This window comes from Ischnura elegans, chromosome 1 (assembly GCF_921293095.1).
Source record: "Ischnura elegans chromosome 1, ioIscEleg1.1, whole genome shotgun sequence".
Classification (NCBI taxonomy): Eukaryota; Metazoa; Arthropoda; class Insecta; order Odonata; family Coenagrionidae; genus Ischnura; species Ischnura elegans.
Genome location: NC_060246.1, coordinates 158,113,168 through 158,133,614, shown reverse-complemented (window position 1 = coordinate 158,133,614; position 20,447 = coordinate 158,113,168). Strand labels below are relative to the sequence as shown.

General features: G+C 38.5%; 1 long non-coding RNA gene across 4 annotated transcripts in view; it reads left to right on the top strand.

The window, feature by feature from the left end:
- Positions 1–19,754, top strand: part of LOC124172635 — a 73,646-nt gene extending 53,892 nt beyond the window's left edge. For 2 of the 4 annotated variants that reach the window (XR_006868230.1, XR_006868226.1), the window contains 3 exons: positions 198–457; positions 11,749–12,015; positions 18,196–19,754. This is a non-coding gene — a long non-coding RNA (uncharacterized LOC124172635). The remainder of the gene's footprint in view (positions 1–197; positions 458–11,748; positions 12,016–18,195) is intronic. The other 2 variants (XR_006868231.1, XR_006868228.1) reach the window with 1 other exon arrangement.
- The last annotated feature ends 693 nt before the right edge of the window (positions 19,755–20,447 follow it).

The following is a 20,447-nucleotide window of genomic DNA, read 5'->3' as shown; positions in this document are numbered from 1 at the left end:
GGAAAAAAAGGTTTTAGTACGTATATTCCGCTCTTTTGGAACGTAACCCCTAATTAGTATGGAAGTCAATGGTTCAACTTTCGTATATTCGACTTTCGTACAAATTTTCGGGAACGCATTGTGTACGGAAGTCGGGGACCGCCTGTAATTACTAATTGGGCCATTGTTCATGCATTAAAAAAATCCGTAATTTGTAGGTGGATGGATCGCAGAGACTGGAGAGGGCCAGATGGGATTCAAATAAAGTACGAAGGCATGAGCCTTCTCCTCAGTATTTTACGGGAGGAGCTGGAGAACCCGTAAAAATACGGTTTTTAGTAGTAGGCCTGTAAAAGGGGATTTCTTTTCTGTTGGGGTACTTCCCTAAAAAAGATGAAAACATATTTGCCTGGTAACCTCAATAGGTAATGTGCAATAACCAGGGAATAGGTGGCAAAATATGCTGTTGGCAGGAGAGGTAAGTTATTCAAATTTTTTTTAACTATATATGTATGTTGCACGGGGTTTCGCAACTTGAAGAAAAAATGTATTTTCATACCCAATGCAAAAGCTTACCTTTCAATAATTTCATTGTCCATACGTATCACTACGTTGTACCAATTAAGCGTTTGCATTTTTTTCCGTGGTTATTTAACTTCAAGAAATGACTGATATTACTGTCCATGGCGATTCTTAGAAAAATATCTCATCCCCACGGTGTTCTGTTTTTGGCCGATGTGACCATAGCTTCTTCTCCATTGAAGACACTGTAAATATATCGGCTATTAATATGTTAGTGGTCATGACATTTCAGTCACTTTTTCTTTTGTATTTAGTAGTGATGGGTCGATTCCAAATTTTTATTGATTCCGATCCAGATTCCGATTCTGATATTTCGATTCCGATTCTACCGATACCGATTCCATCGATTCTGATGCCTTAGGCTCCAAGAAAAATATGACTTCATTCCAGGTAACAAGAAAATCACTTAAAAAAATATTACTCTGTAAAAGAGTCAGTTGACAAAAGCATCTTTCATATCACCACTATGTAATTAAAATATAATATCTAAATTTCAAAACAGAAAATACCTGAAAAGTGGTGTTACATGATAGGTATTACTTTGGAATATTGGCACTCATAATATGTCTATAGAGCGTTCCACATTTAGTTGACAGTATGGGCTCTTATGGAGAATCGTTTCCCATGTTAATCTCCATAAGGCCAGGAGCGTGGTGTTGTCAGTAACAGTGAGAAAATTAATGTTGCGTTTTGCACTTATTAAAAATTGCATTCTAATGTAGAAAAAGGTGCTGCATTCATTGGTGCCAATAGTTTTTCGATAAAAATTATAACAAAAGCTATAAAAAACATTTCCGTAAATTTCCGTCAACAACGTGTATTTTTTTACTTTATCTTCTTCTCGCAATTTATACCTGACCGTTGTCTGTATTGCATTGAATTTTGTGCAAAAAATTCTTAACACTATTTTCTCCTTGAAAGTCTTCACCAATTGCACAAATATTGAGTTTTAATGTTGTTATGCCGACGTAACACACTTTAGGACAAGAAAATTTTTATTTTTGCAAGGTTAAAAGTAATCGCCTACTAACTTACGTTTCTTACGTTGTAGGTCCCTATATGCTGCGTATCAAATGTTAAGAAAACAATAAGGTTATTTTTGGTGAAAAAATCATTAACTTACATCAATTCTGTAGCGAGTTACAAGGTTTTTATCTTAAGAAAAAATATTACGGTGCTGCTGGGCCGGGCTTCTTGCTTTTTCTTGCGTGCAGAGGGAAAATTCTCGGGCGGAAAAGGAGTTTTTTGTCAATGCGTACTATGGAATGTATTTATCTGTTCGTTTGATATCCTAAACAGAGAATACCTACTCGTACGTCGTAACAGCAGTGTTTTTATCTGAATACATTACTTCACGAAAGTAAGCAAGCGGCTTGGAACTAAGACTCTTTCGCCTTGGGTGTTTAGGTCACATCGTGGAAACCAAGAAAAAGAATATCTCATAATCTGTACCAAACACTACCCCATCCAGTGCACGCATTTACAAAAGGGGGCTTAGGTTTTTTCTGAGTTCCTGTCATAGGGTACCGTAAAACCTGCCCCAAAAGCGACCCAGGCCGAAGGGGCCGAGGGAAGAATTTACGAAGGCGTTCAGTTTGTCATTGCATTTTTTTGGAGTGAACAAGTGTTGTGTGGTCAGCTGAATTTGAGAATTGTTAAGTGTGTTTTACACTTATCTTTACTGTAATACGCCCAATCAATATGTCCGATACAAAGAAGAGGAGAAAAGGTGAGAAGCTCATAAGCCGCGAAAGACGGTTGGTGCTCAAAGTCTTTTCGTACTTAATTAAGGAAATCTCTCAGCATTAGTGAGGCCTGCCGAGAAACTTCGATCGCTACTGGGTGCTCGGAGTCCACTGTTTACAGAATGAGAAAGGAAAGCTCCCGTGGTCCATTGGTAACTCATTCAAAAACTAAAGAAATTAGACAGCCTTACAAAAATTCGAGGGCAGTGATTTTCGACGGTTTGGTGAGATCGGGAATTAGAAGGAAGGTACATGAATCCTTCGTGAAAATTATTCCTCCGACTTTAAAATCCATCTGAAACCCGGTGAATATGGATAGTATTCTCCCAGATTACAAAAGGACAACACTATATCGTCTTCTTTTGGACATAGGCTTCGTGTACGAACGCAGGGGGAAAAGAATCATCCTTATCGAAAGGGATGATATTATTAGTTGGTGGCACAATTAATTATCTAAGGTAGCTAAAAAAATGTCATCGCGAACACAGGACGAGTGTACACCCATGTCTCGTATAGCGCAATTTCGATTAGCGCAATTTCGATATAGCGCAAATACGTTCCTCGGGGAAACATTGCAATGCAGTGTAGCCTAATCAAAACTCTTTAATGCTCTCGTGATAAAACGTGAACTTGCGCGAAGTACAAACGAAATTTCTATCATTTTACGCATATTAATGTTATTGCTTGCCTCAAAGCTTCTTTTTTGTTTATATATTAATCGAAATCTATTGCTGTGCAATGGCCAAAAGTATTACTCGTCATTGGTACCAGATAGCCGGCTTACCGAAGTACCGTATAAGCTTGTGTAAGAGGCGCACACGTGTAAGTGGCGCACCCCTATTTTGAGGATCGAAGCTATAAAGAAAAAAAATTTGCGACATTTTTTTTATCCTATCGTGCGGTGTTGCAGTCGTATGCCTGGAATTTCGACAGTTATCGAAATGTCCTCTTTCAGTACTATTTGAAAGAGGAAATTTTGATAACAGCGGCGGCATAAGAGGGAGTAGAAAGAGTTCCGATCCTCTCTTTGCATACGCCATCGCTCTACGTTGCTTGTCCTACTCACGAACAATTTTGTTTAAAAGCTCTCGCAGGAGTATTGCAATAGAATTGCAGCCGTGGAAAATTTTAAGGCAAAACACGACAGGCAAATGGCATGAGCTTTCCCAAGAGATTGAACAACAATCGGGGCAATCTCAGCGCCGTAGGATAATAACCACGTCGTAGATTTAAGGCCCCTTGCACACGCACCGATTTTGGACGGCCGGTAAAATATCGGCCGTCCACATTCCAATAGTGAACAATGGGAGAGCATTGGAGCTTGCACACGTACCGACCACACGCCGGCACCGGCAAAATGCCGGGTTGCTGCCGGCTATTGTCACTGTGGATCGCCGATGCCGGCTCAAAAACTTTGCAACGTATCGTTTGACCGGTAAAAATCCGGCGTGTGTGCAAGCATCGCTTCGCCGGTAAAATATCGGCCAATATTTTACCGGCCGTCCAAAATCGGTGTGTGTGCAAGGGGCCTAACGGAACTACACTCGGCTCTCCATCAGCTAATGCCTCTGCCGTTATTTTCCTTTCCGAGACTCCACAGGAAAGTATCAAGTTACAGGGGAACAATGGAAACGTGTTTCATCCCTACCCCATTCCACCAACTGACCTTTTTCGGTCTACCAGGTTCAAATCCCCGAGTTTCTGGAGGTCAAATGCTACGTGAGTCACCTTCTGAGCTCGAAGATATCTCGATATCTTTCAGCAATTGTATGACACGCACGAGGTTCTAAAAAGAATTAGACCTAACGCGACGTATATCTTACAGCATTTAAGTTTTTTGAGCTCTAATTGATTGACACAAAGATTTATAGCTAAAATAAGGCTACTAATATTCAAATTGGTCCAAACAGCACAATTTCGGAAGAAACAAGCGTAGCATAAGCGCATTCAAACAAGACGAGACGGACTGGAAACTCAGGCAACGCAAACTGCGTATATCACATTGCTGTGCCTTCGCCCCTTCGCTTTAAAGGCAACGACGTCACATGCAAGATCGGACGTGTTCTTCCCTTGCTCCTTCGCTCGTAGCGTTAAATACGGAGGGGAGGGAGCCCTCTTCCCCTCGACCTCTCCTTCAGCGCTCTTCACTTATAAGCATTTCCGATTTCTTCTATCCACCATTAAGTCCAGCAATGAGCACACTCGTTCGAATTTTTTCAACCGCAGGTTTTGACACCAATATTACTATATGCAGTATAAATGCCGCGGGATGCCCCCTCGTGACAATAAATTTAGCGCGCGCTCCGGAGCGAATCACCTCGCGCGATCTTTTCAATGTTCACCTCTGGGGTACCGACGTGACGGCGCGATGCTTGCAAGAAATTCAAACAGGAGCATTTTAAAAATACGTCACTAAGGGAGAAACTCCCCTGCCTGCCGCTTGATTTTGACCCAGGGTTTCAGATGACTGACTCACGCTGAAAACCAAGGCCACTCAGTTCCCCTTGAACTTGCAACCGGTGAAGGGGAGGGGGAGAAGATAAGAAGTTTGTGTAAGAGGCGCACCCCTATTTTCGGCTGCAATATCTGGGGAAAAAGGTGCGCCTCTTACACGCGCTTATACGGTAATTTATCTCGTCTCCTTAACCCTCCGGAACTCGCGCTGAGCCTGACAGGCTCACATGGTTGATATTTTCTTAATAGTTCTTGACAAATTCTAAATAATGCGCTTAGATTTTCTCTACCTTTTCCTTACTCTTTTGGCTACGTTTTACATGCGCAGAATATCCCGTTCAACCTATAATAAGGTTGGAATATGATACTTTTGCTTCGTATGCACGCGGTGTGAGCCCCTCAGGCTCAACGCGAGTGCTCGCGTTACCTTTTTGATTCTCACCCTTGGCCCATTCTTTTTCTCTGATTGCCTGTATAGACACAATGTAGGTTGTTATGGATAACCTCTAACACTATACTCCTGGTAAAGGTTCTTTTTCTGCCAAATCGGCTTGATATTTTGAAAGTCAAAACTATTTACATGGGAGTATGTCTGAGAAGCCAATGTTGCTCTTCCTACTGTAATTACAAGCAATTACTATAGTTGACACAAAGTAAGCTACTTGTATTGATTTCACACAATGTTATAAGTTACCGCTCGTTATAATTACACCTCTTTTCGAAAAGTGTATTCACTTCACCACTCGGCGGCCATAAAATTCGGAGGACACGGTCATTCTGACTAGAGAGTGCACAGATATTGGCGGTGCTCTTCTCGCTGAAGTTTCAACTGCGCCAGTTCCTCCACAAAACCGTGAGTATTCTGTTTCAGCATGCTGGCAGTGATTTTTTGCTTGCGAAAATTATAGAAAATACAAATAATAACAGCAAAGAAGACAAAAAATGATAGGATATCTGTTTTCATGAGATATTTGAAAAATTTGACAATCGTAAAAGTTCTTACATTATTGGTGAATACACAACCATTTATGAGAAAATTGTGAATTTTCGAGGTTTTTTCGCATTCCAGCAATAAATCCCAAGTATGCCCAACAAATACGGGATAAAAAAATTTTGCTTTGCTAGGTAGTTGCTAGAATATTTTGTGCTTAGAACTTTGAAGTGTATGCTGGTAAACCACCTGATGGATTGTTTTCGGTCAACAACAGCCCTTCTGATATCATGAAGAGGTTATGCTCCCCATAAGCAGTACTGGTGAAAATATTTCGATTGACAATTTATTTGCCAGTTTTTGTGTAGTAAATGAACTCTTGAAATTCCGACGTGCCGTTATTGGAACAATCCGGAAAAATAAACGGGAATTGCCTACTTTTTCTCGTTGAAACAAAAAATAAGAAATTCCAGTTCATTTGATTTCTGCAAGAACTGTTTTTTTGCGTCAAACACTCCAAGAAAGAATAAATTTGTGTGTATGATATCAACCATGAAATATAACAAAAAAATTATGAATGTAGTGGAGTTGAAAGAAAGCCAGAAATGATACCTTTTTATGACATGACACAATCGGGAGTAGATACACTAGATCAGTTATGCATGGCATACAATGTATCAAGAAATGCACGGCGTTGTCCTAAGCCAAGTATTTACGTTATGCTAAATATTGCTGTGGTAAATTCCTACATTTTCTTTACCTCGGAAACAAAAACTTAGAAGTGAAATCTCGGAGAGCGTTCTTTAGGCAATTGTCAGCTGGGCTCGTAGATGGACACGCGTAAAGAATCGCGCAATTGCTCCCCAAAGAGTTAGGGCTAATAATAAGACGAGCCTATCAAGACTAACAGAATAGATTAACCAAAGGCAACTAAAAAAACAGAAAACCCAAACTTCACTGAAATTTGAAAAATGTGTGCAGACTGTGGATACACGAAAAATATATTTACCGGGTATGTCTGCGAAAATAGTGGACACATAACACATTTATTGTATGGTGCATGCTTGCAGAATAATGATCATAGCTAATTTTGCCTTATAATATTCTTTCTGTCCTAATATTAACACTGTATAGTGGTTTTACGAGTCAATAAATCAATAACCAGTAAAGGTAATCTATTTTATATCACACTCAATGTGAATAAATAATTACATATTTTATCAGACGTAAATGGACTTGATTTTCATGAAATGGACCATTTCAGCATTATTAGTTAGATTTAAACAAAAGAAGAGGGAAAAAAATCTACTTTAATAGGTGAGGACTTGAAAAAGAAAATTGAGCCTGACAGGCTCAGCGCGAGTACTCGCGTTCCAAAAAGGGGCGAGAGTCCTGCAGGGTTAACAGAATGATAATAAATAATTTAGATCGTTAATTAAGCGTGAGGCTAGTGGAAATGATTTTTTTTCAGCAATACGGTTTGAGACGTATTTTTGCCATCATAGGTTATCGGGCGATTGACTTCCAGGTAGAGCGTCTACGCTAAAGCCTTTAAGGTCATCGGTATTCACGGGGGAGAAATGGAGCGGTGGCCGAGTTGCGCATGAATAGCATCAACACATAAAAGGGTCCGCTATAGAGCCTCAAACACAATGGCTTCGTTCCCTCCCCGCAGTCTCAGGCCTTCTGCGTCTCAGGAATACAGTTCAGCAATGGAAGGTGATTTAGATAGAGCCATACAGAGTAAAAACCAAGAGAATATGGCAAAAAATAGGAATGCGTGTAGAAAAATCAAGAATTTATCAATAAAAACTATAAACCTAGAAGAGGAATTGAAAGAGGTCAATTGCTTTGAAAATGGAGAGCGTCAAAGCGATATTGCGCGCAAGTTTAAACGTACGATGCCTTATTCAGAATAAAGACGAAGTTAAAACATCAGTGACCTCAGCCGCACCAACTTCAACCAAGCGGTCTACATAGAGAATCATAGAGAAAGGTTCATAGAGAATCAGTACAAAAAGACGGGAGTGGTAATCGCTCAGAGACATTTAGTGAAAGCTCCGGTTGGTTCCAGCATTTAAACGGCAAGCAGGTATTTTCAGTGCGGCGATATCAGGTGAATATGCAAGTGTTGATAGTGCAGTCACCGCAACATTTTCTGATGAACTCCAAGCTGTGATTGAAAGTGGCTCCTTTCCCCCTCAACCAGTTTTTAGTGTTGACGAGACGATATTGTTTTGGAAAAGAATGCAATCTCGTTCATTCATTTTCAGGGAAGAAAAACCTGGGTCAGGTTTCAAGGCATTTAATGACTTTCACGTAGCTGCTAATGACTCGGAGGACTTCAAATTAAAATGATTTATCATTCATAAACTCCGCTAGCTATGAAATGGCATTCGAAGTAGCATTTTTCTGTCATTTCGATGAGCGACAAAAGGGCCTGGGTGACACAATAGTTGTTTTTAGACTAGTTTGAAAAATCGTCAACTGCCGGCAACGCATTACGATCCCCTGAGATAGAAGATGTTATCCCACCCGCACGACAGGAGGGAATTTCAAAAGCACGTAAGAATTTTTTTTAACGTGAATAAAAGTCTTTGAATGCGTGCATACTATCTTTAAAGATGTTTTAAACTATAAAAAATTATATAAATAATGTTTTCTAAGGCTTTTTATGGGAATATAGATGTTTTAGAGGAAATTCAATGCCCAAGACCTATCCTACCAGGAACGCATCCCTATCTTCCCAATGATAAAACGCTCTCGTATAACGCAAATTCGTATAGCGCAAAGACCCCGAGGAACGCATCCCTTGCGCTATACGAGACATGGGTGTATTTACAGGCGAAAGTTGGATTAATGTTGGACAAATAGTGAACATTAGTTTGCGAAACAAGCAATTAGAAAATCCGCGTCAAGCTTTCCTTGCTGGACTTAATACTGGGCTCGGCCCCCACTTCCCGAGGAGGACGATTTGCAATTATACACGCAGGAACGGAAAATGGGTTAATAAAAGGAGCATCGCATGTGTTTCTGTACAAAAAGAACTCAATGGATGAGCATGAAGAAGTGGGTGGCGAGTGTTACGAGAGATTGTTTGAGCACTCACTTCTTGCAAACTTGCATTATCTACCACTATAATTGATCCTTCGGACTAGATAATGCCTCTTATTACTCAAGGAAATTGGAATCCTTGCCTACTACAAGGTGGAGGAAAGAGAACATTAAGGAAATTAGCTTTGAAGAGAGATCTTTAATTTACAATAAACCAGGTACGGGAAAATTTTGAAAAAGTAAAGATTGATGATGTCTTATAGAACATCGCCTTTCATGTAATACTAGCTAGAGCCAAAAAATATTGCATAAAAGGAAGGAAAAGAAATTTTGCCTCATTCAGGAGCGGCTATAATTTTTATTATCCTTCAATTTATTGTTATTATTTACATTACAGATTATTCATTATTCAGCTTGTGCATTGAATAAGTACGTACATGAAATAACAAAAGACTTTTCCCTTTATATTGCAGCAAAGGTATTGTAATTTACGCTAAAAAATTCGTTAATTTACGTCGTCTTTCGAGTGATCCCTAACTCCTTTTTGAACTAAACCATTTTGGCGCTCTATTATGTGTGGTTGCATACGCTGTTAGGATGCCTGCTGGCGGAGCGGAGGTTTAGCAACACTGTTATCCATAAGGCCCGTACTGTCAACTAAATGTGGAACGCTCTATACTATATATATGTATCCAAGCTACAATGGAGAGCCCTGAGTACAGAAATTTTCATAGCTGTAATAAAGATTACATACTACATTTATGAATCATGTAATATTTGGCCCTTTCAAATTCTCAAGCAGAAAAATCGATTATTCTACATGTTCAGCCAGCAGGTTTTGACGTCTCCATGTTACAGTATTACTGCCTGCAGAAAATTGCCTTTTGCTACACACTTGTGTGATTGGGCAAGTACTTTCCTACCAAAATTGCAAGATTATGGAGACTTTGGAATTTCTATTAAAAATTATATCCACGATTTTTTTGGATCTTGAATCTTCATGGAATTCAAGTGGATGAAGCGAACGAACTATAGAACCAAACTTTAGTTTTGTAGAGCCAAAAAATTTCTACACTTCTCACGTCATTTAATCAACCTTAAAATCTTTTGCTTTTTTTAAGTTCAAGAAAGAATCTAAACACTACAAATTAATATCACATTGGATGGACGTAGTAATAAAAAAAGCTAAAGGAGCCTTGTGGTGTGAAAACTCCCCCTTCCGGGCGACTCACCTCGACGAAGGTGGAAAGGGAAGAAGGGTATCCGGTTGTTGCCTTTCACGGAAACAGTTCATTATTCTCTCTCTTAAGCATGCTGACTTAATCTCTTCACTTAACTTCAACACCCGAGGCATATTTCTTATGCGTGGTATAGTTCCGAAAAATATCCAATCCTTAGTATTTTCACTCGAGTAATGCGCTAAGTGTTCAAGTCGATCTGTACATAATCCTTTTTAGCATCCTCAGTTAAGTGTTTTAAGTCAATGAAGACTATTATCCATGCTTTAAATAACGATTTTCAAGACTAATGTTTTAAAAACTTGAAAAATCTGCCTCAGTTACCGAGCCTCAGAGTTCTGCGGCGTGAAGCTGATCCTTGACGTGCGATTGAAAAATCGCTCTTGTTTCCTTCGTCGCAGACTTTTTTCCAAGATTTCTAATTAGTACTCTTTAGAAATCTCTACTTTATATTGTGGTTCAAATTTTCCTGGTTATATTTTTCGTAAACAAAAGATAATGTCTACTATATGTCAAATTTCACGTGAAAAACGGGTCAGCCATTTTGCATCGTAAAACCAGACAGATGAGAGCCAAAATCTTCAAAAGTCATTGAAAGTATAGGCAAAGTGCCAGATCAAAGGAATATTGCATTTTTTATAACATAAAACTCATACAAACTCAAAACGACCTGGATAAATTCAAAGATGTTTTGAGGAAAAACGATATCTCGCGTGCCATTGAAAAATTGGTCGTGTTTGGACCTTTGTATCTCACTAAATGTTCGTATATATGTAAAATGGCATATAAATCTATATCTGGTAATGATTTATGATTATTTACGCTAAGTTTCAAGTCTCTATCCCCAAAAAGGTCAATTTGGACTTTATTCCAGCTTTTTCCGATTTCGAACCAGTGTGCGCCGGGTAGGAAGATGATCGGCTGCCGCGGCTGGCGTACAGGTATTCGGCACCCACGTCGACAACTATAGTGTATTCGGCAAGCTGAAACTACCTGGCCAAGGCATTAGAATGAATTATTGGCTTTAAAAACTGCATTATTACATGAGTTTCATGATAGCACTTCCTGTTGGCAGATTGCTGGACCTACTAGCCTCGAAAGCTCTGTAACCTTAACTACTCGACTCGACATTCGTAATGCTACTCGAAACGCTAGAGTCAAGTACCAACTACTCGATCGACTTGAATTTTCGAGTACTCGCACATCCCTAGGAGAAACGTGTTTTGTCATTACGATTACGTGGCGCAAAAATTCAAATGACTGTTGGAAATGTGGTCGTATATTTTGTTGTTTGAAGTAGTACTGGAATCTGAATCGATTTTTCACCTTGGCAAGTACTCGTTTTTCGATTCCGGTTCTTGGTCGAGAATGGAGGAATCGAACCGACCCATCACTAATATTTAGTGAACTTTCCATATTTTATTTTGCTAAAATTTTATTCAGTTACTGATGTATTGTTTGAGGTCTAGTTCTGTATTGACTGGAAGCTATTTTGATTGTTATATTTTGGGGTTTATTTACTATTGAGTTATATAGTTGAGGGTTAAATTGTTGAGTTGAAGTTATTGTTGCAATGTGCAAGATAATTTTTTTTTTTCGAATTTAATGTATCTGTTGAATGTCTTTGGAAATTATTATTATGTCTTTTTATTTTCTAATTAGTGATAAAGTCAAATTTTCATCTATGTGTAGTGTGTAGGACCCTTAGGGTCAATGAAAATAAATCCTTATATGTAATTATGATCATCATTATTAATTTCAACAGGGAGGACAGCTAATTGCTCTCGAGTGCCCGGAAGGATCTCTTCCACAAACCTTCGTATCAGGATTCATATGGCCTAATCCGAGGCATAGATAAGACAAAAAACTTGCATCCGACACTTAAAACCTGAAGATGCCTGCTGCTACACCGGTGTAACTGTTTCACAAAGATGCATCAGAGTACAACCCGGAAGTCAATCTGTGCCTATTGGTTCCAGAGGTGATATGCAATCGACATCACTACACAGTGAGAGTTTACAAGCAGATTCAGGTGTGTTGGAGTATTCTAATTTTTATTTTACGAGTTAACCCTTTCATTGCGTAACATTTTCTCAGAGTTGTTTCACATTGGCGGAGAATTTTTTTTCACTGCATTCACTTTGTTTTTCGAAAATATGAAAACAATTTCAATAAAAAAGGGATTTTTATATTAATTTGACAATTTATTAAACAATTTGTTAATGGCATCACAGTGATGCCATCCGCACCCATGTGATAAATGCTCCGGATATTTATGCAACCCGTTACACAAACATTTGAAACGACGGACAACATATTTTTACATAGCAACTAAGAAGCTTGAAATAATTTCTGAAATGATGGTGGAATCGAATTATAAAATAAGATAAATAATTTTTCAGATGTCATCCACTATCCATGCATCGAATTTTGGGTAAATAAAAGTTTTCGAATTTTAATTTTCACATCTAAATTTTTACATTTACTAGTAACTTAGATTTGGATGCAAACATATGAAAGTTATTTTATCTTTTTGCCATTTTCTTTTGCGTTAATGCTGGAAATATTAACTAATAATTGTGAAATTCTTTGAAAAAAGGGTTCAAAAACAGCCCTGGAACATCTGCACATCATACACCATCAGAGTTATACTGATTCGCCACTTTAGTCGTTCTAAGGACGCGAGGAGGATTATTTCTTCTGTTTGTCCTTAGAGTTTCAGTGGTGTGTCTTTTTGAGTAACTCAATAGATATTTGAACAGATTATTATAATTTTTATGATGATTATAATTTTCCATGCATAAACTCAGTAGAGCAGCCAAGGGAGGGGGGGTTATGGGTAACAACCCCCGTTGAGGTGCCAAAAACGGGTAAAATGGCCCTCGCACCCCCCAGAAGGGCCCTCAAACCTCCGGCAAAAACCCCCCATTTCAAAATCGTGGCTACGCGACTGTATAAACTGAGCCCACTGAGGATAAATCTATCGATTAATTTTCGCACGACTTTGTTTGCATGTCCCCTGCCTCCAACATCAGAATCCTTTGCCCCAGTGTAAATTATAGCATCTTGCACGAGGCCATTAGGCTCAGAAAGCATATATAATGTTATGCCGCGTTTGTGACGCCAAATCAACATGGACATGAGTTCTTTAAACGCGTAATAAATTTCTTTCATTCTTTGAGTGAATAATTCAAAAGGGGTAGAATTTTATGCAAGGGGTCTCTTGGTATCGGATCATCTACACCCAGGGTTCCTGCCAAACTGCATGCAACGGAAAATTAGTTGAAATCGGTCTCGGGAAAAAGTGCTGTGAAGGAGGGAAAAATCGAAGATATTTTCCTACCTTTTCCAATAATCTGGAATGGATGGCCATCTTACAATACTTCTTACAATCATACATTAGGTATATCGGACCAAAAATGTCTCCCATACCCCACGAGTAAGATTCCTATGCTCGGTTATCCTTGAAGAACTGCATGTTGAGAGGCATTGGCAATATGGACCAAAGCCTTTCAGACGACAATATTTCCTCCAGCTCCACATACTTGCATCCTCAACGTAAACCTCAGTTAACACCTATAAAATATACTACAATAAAATACATTACACTTACAAAATGCACAAGACTGATGAGGTTGCTCTTTTGCAGTCAGAAAGAGATGTAAGCGTTAAAGTTTAGAAACGACGTACAAGAAATATCTAAACGTGAATGCTCCAGATAAAACGGCAACGTATAATAATCCAAAAATAATTGTTTCTTTGCACATAGAAATTTTGCTGACTTTCTTCTCTGATTATAATAGCTCTATTTGGTCGAAGTAAAATATGTAAATTGCTTCAAAGTTAAAAAAAAAAACCTTCGCGGAGAAGACCCAATGCAGTGTTCCATGCATACACTTGAGTAAATTGTGCCAGAGGAAGTTTTATTGCGAGGAGATATTCTAAGCCTAGTTGACCAAAGGCTGATACATAAACGGTCTTTGGGGTTTTGAAAATAGGAATAAAGTTAAAAATGAAGATGTCTCCCTTATTATCTCCACGTAAGTGGCTAAATATATGTAAAATACCAAAATGTCCAATGGAAAAAGGCCATACGGTAATATTAGAAAAAAAATCTATAGAGGAGTGAAAATGCACGCAATCGAAAGATGTCCGAAGGAGAGACTGTACTAATAACGAGAGTCGCAAAAACTGGGAAGGAAGAGCTGACCTTTTCTACGACATGCACACAACAGAATAGTTGCATGGATTTCTAATAAGAATGGCAAAAATACTTCTAAAAATAGAGATAACAGGCGACACAGAGCGACTTGTAGTCTATTCCGCGGTGACGGAAAACGACTTTTTTATTTGAGCCCCGAAATTCGATCATTTTTTCCCCAATTCTAATTTCTCCTTCAAAATGGAAAAAATATAAGTTTCCCTAGAACCTCCATTATTTCCCGTGAAAAACGAATTGTTGGTCGTAATTATTCCCACCCAGTAACTTTAATAAACTCAAACGAAATAAATGAGAAAAAGTCGAAAACTCTATTTCTTCTTCCGTAGCCAATATAATCAGACCCCTATTGAAAGGATCGTTCAGAAAATGAGTGGCAAATATATTATGGAAGAAAGTTAGGAGTTATAACGGCATTATGTAAATATTAAGTTTAAACATTAATAAAAACAGCAACAGATTATTCAACTGTGTTTAGCGTGTGTAAGTATAGTGACCGTAATTTGAAATACGAAAATATTTTTCGTCAATGAGATGAAAGGAAATATTGTTTGAAAAATTTTAATAGGACTAAAACGAAAATAATAACCTTCAAATGTGGCAACACTTAGTACAAATATTCAGAAAAGTAAAGAAAATATCACATTTAAATTTTTTTGCAATGGCGAAAAATCTTACAAATAAAAAAGTACTCCATAAATGTAAAAAAAGTTTACTCAAAAAATATAAACTATTTTTCAAAAACGGAAGGCATATGCAGGTAGCCTAATCCATTTTATGTGCGGGAAACCATCATGAGAGTAGATAGAACAGAGCGGAGGAGCGTAGGGAGCGATTGAAGGACATAGACCGGCGTGGCATCACTGTGATGCCACCCGCCCGTTGGCAGGACCTACGCTGGGCATCAATGCTATGCCATCCGCACTCAAAGGGTTAAGAAAATACCGACTTGCACTGTGTTTCGAGTTGACATGCTGTTATTTCTTCTCCCCATAGCCACGTCTAGTTTTTAATTTGTTTTGTTTATTTATTTTAATTTTTGGTTCCTTAAATTTTCAATATATTTCGCCTAATGCAAATAAAGAAAAGAAAAACCATTTGCTTTTGTAAAACCTGCAGCGATAGGGGTCCAGATATCAGTGGCAGTTCTTCATTCAAGGACCTAGAGAGCAGGACAAAAGTGGGAGTTCTCGATTATTTGATAAAGAAAGACACTACTCTGCACATGCAGTAACATAAATAGAGGAGTCTGGGTACCTGCTCCCAGATTTCGAAGGTGCGGCCTAAGTCTCGCTTTGTTGGATCCCGAAACTATGACTTCACTAACTTGTGACTATCATACAAGGGCGAGAGCAAGGAAACTTATATTTTTGGCATTCGATTGCCTGCATAGAAAAATCATCAATGAAAAGCTCCGGCTTCTCCATCTAATTTAATGGATTTGTGCGTAATTTTGTGTCTGAAGAATTTTTATTCGTAAAATCTGACCTGAAAGTTTTAGGGGCCCGCTTTGCTGACCAGGAGGTAGGGAAGCGGACCAATGGCTGCTCCACAACGGCTTCTCCGGCAAATCAAAATCCATTGTGCAACAAGATTTCGATAAATATATAAACAATCGAGGAGATTTCAGGCAAGCAATACTATTGATATGCTTATAATGATACCAATTTCGTGTGTATGTAGCACTAGTTTGCATTTTATCAGGAGAGCAGTTTTTCGATTAGGCAACACTGCATTGCGATATTTCCCCAAGGAACAAATTTGCGTTGTAGCAAATTTGCACTATATCAAAATTGCGCAATACATGGCATGGGTGTACTGGTATTATGCTTTGTATCTTCATCAGCTGGTCGCTTGCTGTTGTTGATATTTTTCTATTTATGGTTTTTTATGGTATGGTATAGGTTGCCGCGAGTCTGTTATCTGTTGTTAAGCTCTGATAAAGACTCACTTAATTTCACTGCTAGGCTTTAAATTTATGTGGAGATGAGCAATGTAGCATGTGTAGTACGCTGTTCAGTCACCTTTGGTGCTCCAACAGAAGTGACTTACGTTGTCTGGTGGCATTCCTAACCCGTTCCTCCCTAAATCTTACCCTTGCCTTGTATAGGCCCCTTAGATTACGCTGCATCTCAATTTTTTCCATAAGAAAACGATAAGAGACATATTTGAGCTACATGGGTCCACTCTATAGGTCGTTAATGTGAACCCTCGGAAGGTCGAAGCATAACGGATTGGACCTGGTACTCAACCGTGAAAACCTTAAAACCGTGAAGGAGCCGTGAATTTTGTCTGCTGTGGAAAAAACTGGGAAAAGCCGTGAATTTTGTCTTAAAACCTTAAAAATCTGTCAAAATTGATAACTATGATTGACAGATCAAAAGAAAAATGGATATGTTGATCATTTTTCAAGGTCACACGCAGGCACTGCCCTCGCATTTACCTGCTCACTTATATTTGAAGTGCAATCATTGGTCCGAGTGCCACGACGACATATTAACCTTGAGCCTGTATCATAGTCTGAATAGGGTGGTTTCCTATTATTTTTTTATTGCCTTTATCGGAAGATTATTACTCCTGGAGTATGTATTTCAAGCTTTTAGATTTTTAAATGACGATATCTATTTTTCGCAATTAAATGAAAAGTGAAAATTTTCAAGCGCGCGAAAACGCGACGGGTAAGGAATTCTCTCTGTGTGACGTATTTCTGGTTCCCCCTCCCGCCTAGTGAGGTGACCTTGATCGAGGCTCTGAGCGCTGATAGGATGCAGGATGCTAGAGGGTAGTTGAGTACCTTGCTGGCTGGTAGCGCTTGGCTTAAAAAAGGTTTATTAATACCTTATCAAACGAAGAAAACTTTCCGACCTTAGCCAGTTTTAATAGGTGATTATTTAGACATGTTTCCCTGAGCTCTGCGCCTCATGCATGCATTGGTAATCTCAGACGATGTATAACTCCTATCTTCCCCTATAGAAACTAGGTCCCTGTGACGTCACGTGGACTGGCATCGCATGGGCGCCAATCTGGCCCTTTTCAAATGAGGATAAAAATGGACCATGGCCATTCGTCTAAACCGGTATTTCTAAAACGAAATAATTTGTATATTATGAATACTGTAATGGTGGGTAACAAATAGCATTCAATGCCTTTCGGTTTCTTTGATGAAGGAAACTACCCTATTCTGGTTACCAAAGTGTTCATTAACTCTTGCAAAAATTCAAGACTTCTTAATTTCCCTGGATGCACCCTGGTCCCTCCATTTTCCCGCTCACAACCTTTAGCTGGAGCTGAATTTTGCAAATGATAAGTGACGTTGGGAGAGATGGCACTTTCATTCCTGCATTTGCATTTATAGCATCTGTTGCATTTGTTAAATTTTTAGTTGATGGGCGACCGGTGATTGCTACATGTTCAATGTTTCTGCCTAAAATGGCTAATCAACAAACTGTGAATTGGACGACATTTGGACCATGAAAACGTGGAAAAAACTGTGAACTTTATGATTAAGTATAATTAATTCTCACTGAAAGTACTTTCAGTGAGAACCCTGTGGTACACTCTTCCTGCAGTTTTAATTCCTACTTACTAGGGAAAGAAGTACCTGCAAATGCAAAACACTGCATTTTCTCCTCAATAATATGTTCTAGAGGGGCTCGTACTTAATTTAGGGCTCAAGCGCAGACTTCGTTGTTGGGAGTTCTCATTAGCAGAGAGGTTCGTTATGGGAGGTTTTTCATGTATGCATGAATTGTCCATTGGCCGGGTCAGGGACCAGGCCGATGACTTCGAATGTAGAGGTTTCCTCTAAAATAATGTTGTATCAGGGTTCATTTTATAGAGGATTTACGGTACAGATTTACAGACAGATTCAGTACAGAGAGTGATTTAAGATAATATTGGATAATTTAAAGTAATTAAATGGTTTTTTCTTTGTTCAGTGCACTACTTCCACTGTTCATTACTTTCATTAATAGTGTTATTCTCTACTTTCAGTTTCCATGCCAAGTGTGCGGAGCCCTTGCTGGATAAATACCATGTGTTTCCATGGCAGACCAATTGAATTTAAGGACGGAGGACTTGTACACGAATGCCCCAATGTACCTGTGATGGCTTACTACTGTGGATCCATGAAATGGTGTACAGTTTGTTTCCAGTTGTTCTAAGGTTCGGTCTCTTTTGAGGAAGAATTTAATTGGGAGGAGGCCAACTTAATTAATTTTGTAAGCCTGTTAATGGATCCTGTTGGAAGTGTACCTGGATATTAACTGGACTGTTAACTTGATCACACCAGCTTTGGGTTTTTTTCTAGATTCAAATGCAATGTTTACATTTGTTTCTTCAAGTATTGACTTAGCTAATTTTTCTGTCTTTGTTGATTTGATTTTTTGCTAAATGTTTTAGCATTGCCTCGCCTGCAATAAACCTCTCCAGTGGTCACTTAATTTTTTCTGTCATTCCTGCTGGGTGGATTTGTAAATCGTTTGGCTTAGAAATGCAATTAAAAGTGAAATTAAACTCGCACAAATGTATTGAAGGATGCTATAAACCTATCAATGTTGTTGTTTTGAAAAAGGCAGATCATACTGTCATACAGTAGAAATTTAAGTATCCAACGATCCATAATTTGCATAAATACAAGTGTAAAATCTACTGCTTTGATTTTGTGTAGAATGTTTCAAATCATTTTTTGGGGTAAAATGGAATATTCCTGCAATGTGTAGACTCCTACCTCATTTCTTACCTTCTGGGACAAACTCGACATACTCGACTGAGACTTTTTTTATGTGGCTGGGATTTGCTGTGGGAAATTCAGTCAGTAAGATGAACAGATATGTTGACTTTTGGAGGACCTTCTCTCTTCCACGATTTTCTTTTTAATGCATACATCCAGAAAAGCCCGCAAATGACTTTGTCTTAACTGCAGGAGCGAGCACATTTTTCTGCCACTTTTCCATACACTATATGAGCATTTACAAACGTGATATCCATCAGATGGAAGAACATCACCTTTCTATAAGTTTCATCACCACCTCTTTTGTCTTCTTGTCTAATTTTCCTGTCTATCATCCTTTTCCTCTGTGAAATGCTGGTATCATCATAATATATAATTTTTCATTCTAAGATAACAAATCACCAACTGACGAAAGCAAATCAGCAGTTAAAAGTTTGAATTCATTCTATGCATTGTTCCACAGTCTAATCCTCAAATTTGTACCTACACCTGAATTATTCCTGCGGCAAAGTGTATCTATTTGTCTGCAAGAAATGTCTGGCTTTGTGAAATTTTGCTATCTAAGGTTGTAAAAAGATCAGGTTGTGTTAATTTTTTTTTGTGCTAAAATGATAGATGTGCTCTAATGCTATAGACTTTTGTCACAAGACAAAGGGAATAGCTTATGTATATGTTTAATATCAGTACGTTATTGTATAGGGGCTACTAGGTTGCATGTCTTTCCTGCTGATATAAAGTAAACAATGTAAGTCCTTGGAATTTATGTATTTGCCATGCCACTTGCATATTATTTCTTTCATATTAAATTTATTTCCAAATCTCTTTGACTCTTATTTTGTTTTGGGCAACATTGGAGGCTGAGCTGGGACTTCTTTATGAAGGTAAGATAAGCTCACATGTGTTGAAGCAACTATATCAATAGCCAGTTAATGGGGAAATTCGCTAAAACTTAGTACCTAGGTAACCAGAAAATTGCTAAACAGATTTACAGAGTTCATAAGTAATGAAAGGGTACCAAACCAATTTTCTTCTAATAACCAACTGAAAATTGCTGCTTATATTCTTGAACTTCCTGACTTATGGCAAACCAGGAAATAGTTATGTTATAGTCGCAGTTATAAATATTTAAGTATCTGAAAGAAATGTTTCTTTTCACACCCCTGTGGGTAGGGGGATTCAGAATACTCCCATAGTATCCCTGCTTGTCGTAAAAGGCGACTAAAAGGGTTGTTACTTCTTTGAGCTGCCAGGGCTTTATGTGAAGTTTATAATAGGGTTGAGAAATATATACACTTGAGTTGTTTTTCTGCAATTCTGCTTTTCTTCAGATTGACTAAATTTTACATTTAATTCAAATGTGCCCTGTTGCCTCGTTGAGCTTGTTACCTCGGTCATTAGAGGATGATAATTTTTATGAGGTAAACATAGCCTGTCTGTTGATGATAAAATAAGACAGCCAATGCATTTTTGCAAATTTGCACTGGTCGTACACTTAACCATTGTAGGCATGCAG